Source organism: Haematobia irritans, chromosome 4 (assembly GCF_050003625.1).
Source record: "Haematobia irritans isolate KBUSLIRL chromosome 4, ASM5000362v1, whole genome shotgun sequence".
Lineage (NCBI taxonomy): Eukaryota > Metazoa > Arthropoda > Insecta > Diptera > Muscidae > Haematobia > Haematobia irritans.
In genome coordinates, this window is record NC_134400.1 from 110,151,063 (window position 1) to 110,156,984 (window position 5,922).

The window sequence follows — 5,922 nt, forward strand, 5'->3', positions numbered from 1 at the left end:
TGTATAATATATTTTGTTAACATTTGATTTTGAATGGGATAATGTTATAAGACTTTCAAAAAAGCTTTTCATAAACAGCTTCTGAAAATAATCAAATTCAAAAATGTTTTTAAAAATTATTGCATACCTTAGGGCTGGAATAAAAATATTATATAGAGGTCATTTCCACTGACATGAAAATGTGGTAACGTAAGGAATAATATCATCTGAGAGAATAAAAACACAAGAGAACGAAATTGTGAAGCGAAACTGCGTCAGAAGGTGGCAGTCATGAGGAAAATTTCTCTAATATCATTCAGTTTTGTCGGCGCTTCTTTCAAATATCATACAGTTTGGGTCGGCGTCACCCAGTTCAGTTCTCTGCTGACTTTACGAAACGTAAAGAAAATAGGATTTAGTAAAACATACTTTGTAGTAACAAATGTTCTTTTTTATAAATGCTTTCATTCCATTAAATTTGTTGTTTTTGTAGAAGAGAAATTTTCGTCCTCTTGTATTTTTATTCTCTCTGATATCATCGTAAAAAATTAATATAAGAAGAAGGTGGAACGCCGTTCGGACTCGGCTATAAAAAGGAGGTCCCTTGTCATTGAGCTTAACATGGAATCGGGCAGCACTCAGTGATAAGAGAGAAGTTCACCACTGTGGTATCACAATGGACTGAATAGTCTAAGTGAGCCCGATACATCGGGCTGCCACATAACCTAACCTAACCTAATATAAGAAGAAGAAAATCACGCTATCGTACATTGAAAAAAAAAATATATATATATATATATATATTGTCGTGCGCCCAAATATTTCATGTCCTTAAAATATGAATGCAAATTTTGCTTAGCAAAGAAGACGCATTTCTCTGATGGAGTCATTGTGTCCTTATAATTAAGCGACTTAAAAATGGGTATCATAACATAACATTTTTTTTTGACTAAGGTGAACTTGACTTTAATAATTCTTTAAAATTAAATTAAATTCAAATCTTTAAATCTGTTGTCTTTGCATCTTGACTACAAAGCAAAAAAAAAGTGTTCATAAATATGACGTGTTTTCAACACTATATTTTGAAGACGTTTTTACTTGAAACATAGCCTAATTTCTACTGGAAGTTAAGTCTGAATTAGGAAATTAAAGTTGTGGTTAACACGTTTTTAAAGGAGTTTGACAGCATATGAAGAGAAAAAGCTGAAAAAACGAAAAATTAAAATTTGTTTCCTAGAAACAAATACGCAAAACCCAAATTTAAAAGAGAATTGTGTCTTAAAAGTATCCTTTCTTGAATTTTCCGCTTCTTTGGCTCGGAATCAATACCAAATACGTTAGAGTAAAGACGAAAGTGTACGAACAATACAAGATATCGGACTACATAATTAGGAATACAAAGAGTAGTTAAACTATTATTGAAAAAATATCACTGGAAACTTTGTATCCACTCTGAAAAAAGTACTTTTGTAATCAGATCAGATTTTGTGTCCTTCAAATTCGTATGAAATTTCTTCGTAACATGTATTTCTGTGATATTTATACTTTGTATTTAACCGAAATTAGATATACTTTTCATTAAAGACAATGTGAAAACTAATAAAAAATAAAATTTCGTTGAATGAGCCAAACTGGTCTTCAGTAAATCCAAAATAATTATTAAATAGAGACGTTCTTAAATGTGATGACTTTTTGAGACTTGCCCTTAAAGGTGAAAAACATTTAAAAATAGGAAACCGTTCCAAGACATCCTTAATTTTAGGACAAGCAATGTACACGATATTAAAGGCAAATTTCTTTCACATAAAAAAAATTAAAAGAAAGTTCATCGTTTCTGCTTTAAATTTATTTGCGTCCGTTCGTTAAAGTCGTATGTTTTTGAAGTAAGTTTTCCTTAATATAAACAAAAAAAAAAAACTTTCAAAAAAGTGGCCTTGAAATTAATTGAGATATTCTTGGATAAAAAATGGTGAAATATTGACATAATTAACTACCTTGATTAAAACAGTTCATTGTATCAATTAATTTATTAATTGAAAAAAATTTCAACTTCGATCAATTTTTTTCTGTGTAGATAGCTCCCTACATACAATTTTTTCTGATTCAATCACGAAATTAATTGATCCAATTAATTTTTTAATTGAAATGTCTTCAATCACGATGATAGTATCAATCACCGTTTTAATTGGAAATTAAAAAAAATACTTGAATAAAAAATTAATTGATTTCATTAGGTTAGGTTAGGTGGCAGCCCGATGAATCAGGCTCACTTAGACTATTCAGTCCATTGAGATACCACATTGGTGAACTTCTCTCTTTTCACTGAGTGCTGCCCGATTCCATGTTAAGCTCAATGACAAGGGACCTCCTTCCACATTGCAGTGAAACCACTTAGAGAAGCTTTGAAACCCTCAGAAATGTCACCAGCATTACTGCACTGAAAAAAATATTGTCGTGAGGTCAAAGATTTCATGTCTTTAAAATACGAATACAAATTTTGCTTAGCATAGAAGACGCATTTCTCTAAAATAAAGTTATTTTCCTTGTCCAAAAGTCGATAAACTTTTCAATGAATTCGTATTGTCCTTATAATTAAGTGATTTGACTTAAAAATGGGTATCTTAACATGAAAGAAAAAATGTATAGGCTAAGGTCAACTTGACTTTAATAATTCAGAAAAATTCTTTAAATTTAATTAAATTGTTTTTAAATTTGTTGTCTTTTTGCATCTTGAATACAAAGCAAAAAATCGTTCAAATATAGGACATGTTTTTCAAAACTTTATTTTAAAGAAGTTTTTTACTTCAAACATAGTATAATTTCTACTGGAATTCGAGTCCTAATTTGGAAAATAAAGTTGCGTTAACTCGTTTTTAAAGGACTTTGATAGCATATGAAGAAAAAAAGCCGAGAAAGCGAAAAATTAAAATTTGCTTCCTAGAAGCAAGTACACAAAACCTAAACTTAAAAGAGAATTGTGTCTTAAAAGTATCCTTACTTGTATTCTCCGCTTCTTTGGCTCGGAATCAATACCAAATTTTTTAAAGTAAAGACAAAATCTTTGGAACCGGGTATGCTTTTTTTTCAGTGTGAGATGGGATAATCCACCGTATAAAAACCTTTTTGGTGTTCGGTCGAAGCAGGAATCGAACACACGACCTTGTGTATGCAAGGCGGGCATGCTAACCATTGCACCACGGTGGCTCCCATTGATTTCATTAGCAAATTTCAAATTTTTTAATTGATTCAATTAAAAATTTAATTGATGTTGAATGCAAAACTCAATTAATTTTTTCATTAAAAACGTAACTATTTTCAATTACTTTTATAACTGACTTAGTGTTTTTAGTTTGATTAAAAAATTGTTTGAAATACATTTTTAGTTACAAATTAAAAAAAAAGAAAAACGACAACTTTTTTTAAGTGACTTAGTTTTCCGAGTTTGACCAAAAAGTTAATTGTATCAATTAATTTTTTAATTAAAAATTTTAAAATTTTCAATCATTGACTTAATAATCTTAATGTTTCTATCTAGATTAAAAAAATTATTGTATCAATTAATTTATTAATTGAAAAAATTGTCAACTTCAATCAACTTCTTAATTGGAAATATTTTGGTGATATTTGTTCTGTGTATAATATGTCTTTATTTTAGAGAAGCACCATCTTTTGTGCAGAATCAACACCAAAAAGGGAAGGTCAAAATCTTTGGATCCAACAAACTTTTTTGAGAGCACGATTGACATTTGTTTTCCCTGCAAAAGATATCTCTGATATCATATTACAGTTAAGAACATTACATTTGATTTGTTATGATGTGACGAAACATGTCAGTTTAATTTGGGCTTTTATCTTAATTTAACGTAGACAATTTATTGCACACGAACACATCTGAGACATGTTTTCTATGTTGAAGAAGCCGATTCAATGTTTTAGGCCTAATAGGTAGGTTGGTTGCGACATTCTAGGAAGAATGAAGTTAAAAATTTGCCAATAACAATAAATATCGATTACTATTGATCCACATTTCATACCGATCGATTTCGAATCACCTGCTGAGTCGATTTAGATATGGGCGCCCGCTTGCCTATATTCATGTTTCTTGTTCGTAGTACAAGAGTCAGAATTTTTATTTGCATTTCATTAAATTTTGTACCTGAAAATGAAAATTTTTTGAAAAATTTCCAGAGACCTTTGTTTCATTACTTGTTTTCAACCTATAATATGAAATTCATATTTATTCAATTTTTTTATCTTAATATTTTCCCTGCTATCTGAAATTGTTTTATTTAATCTGATAACTTTTTATTGCAAATGCAATAAGATCAGTCGCGTACACTCCTCAGATCTACGAGTTGATTACTCCGTTTTTTGGCAAATTCATCCCCAATAGTTAACATTATCGAAGATAAGGTAATACATACATAGGTACTTGTAGTTACCCAGTCGGATAATTTGTGGGCCCTGCATTTATAAGAGCTGAAAATGCGCATTATAAAAGCGTCAATGAAGCTACCAACACAGCTTACATGATAAGGTGCTTTAACATCTCTGTTTTTAAAAATTTGCTAAAGCTTCTCAAATCAAGTCTATTATAATGCCTGTTTTAAGCTCCACATCGGAACGACTACTAATGACATTTCAACTTACACGAGAAGGCTTGTGTTTCATTCAATTTATTTTATTTAAAAAAGAATCGACACTTATTATACACTGAGCCACACTGTGGAAAAGGGTATTATAAGTTAGTGCATATGTTTGCAACACACAGAAGGAGACGAGATAGAAACATGGTGTCTTTGGCAATAATGCCAATGACAGACCCTCCGTCTGCCTGTGAACTCATTTTGGTGATCAAAGGCTAGGTCGCAGTTTTAGTCCAATCGACTTAAAATTTGGCACAAGTTTATGTTTTGGATGAGAATAGAACCCTATTGGAAGAAATCGGTTCAGATTTAGATATAGCCCCCATATATATCTTTCGCCTGATATGCACTTATATGGCTTCAGAAGCCATAGTTTTACCTAGATTTAGTTGAAATTTTGCACAAGGAGAACAATTATAACTGTAGTCCGATTAAGATTCAGTCTCACTTAGACTATTCAGTCCATTGTGATACCACATTAACTAGAAGTACCTATTACATATAGGCACTTCTAGTTTTAACCGCTGAACCTTCTCGATTATTTTTCTTCGTTGAACCAACCAGATTGTTCCAAAAACATTAGCAGACTGCTTAAGTTAATGTTTTCCAGATCCGCCAGTAATCTGGAGCTATATGCTCCTAAAAGTTGCTTGCGCTTTACACAAAATGCAGGACACTTACACAAGAGGTGTTTAATTGATTCCTCTTCCTCCGCATCATGACAGCTCATACAATATTCATTATACTTCGCGCCAATAGTTTTTGCAAAATCGCCTATCAGGCAGCAGATATCAGGAGTGATATCTGACGTCTCGAGAACATTAGCATATCTAGTGTGCGGTTTAAGTTGAAATGGGGCCATATTTGCTTGGTGTCGTTACAACCCTTGCAATTCTCCCATCGAACATTTGCCATCATAACAGCCTTCTCACGCAGCATGAGCTTGCAGGTAGCCAGGGGCATACCAACAGATTTTAGTTCACCTGGAATATGTAAGGTAGTCCCTAGCCTAGCCTCATCCGCTTCGCAGTTCCCCGGTATGTTCCTATGGCCAGGCACCCATATTAGGTGAATATTGTACTGCTCAGCTATCTCATTGAGAGATTTGCGGCAGTCGATGGCCGTTTTCGAGTTGAGAAACACAGAGTCCAAGGATTTTATTGCAGGTTGACTGTCTGAGTATATATTAATGCCCACCTTTTTTGGAACATTACTTCTCAGCCAATTCGCCACATCTCTTATTGCTAATATTTCAGCCTGAAAAACACTACAGTGATTAGGTAATCTTTTCGCTATT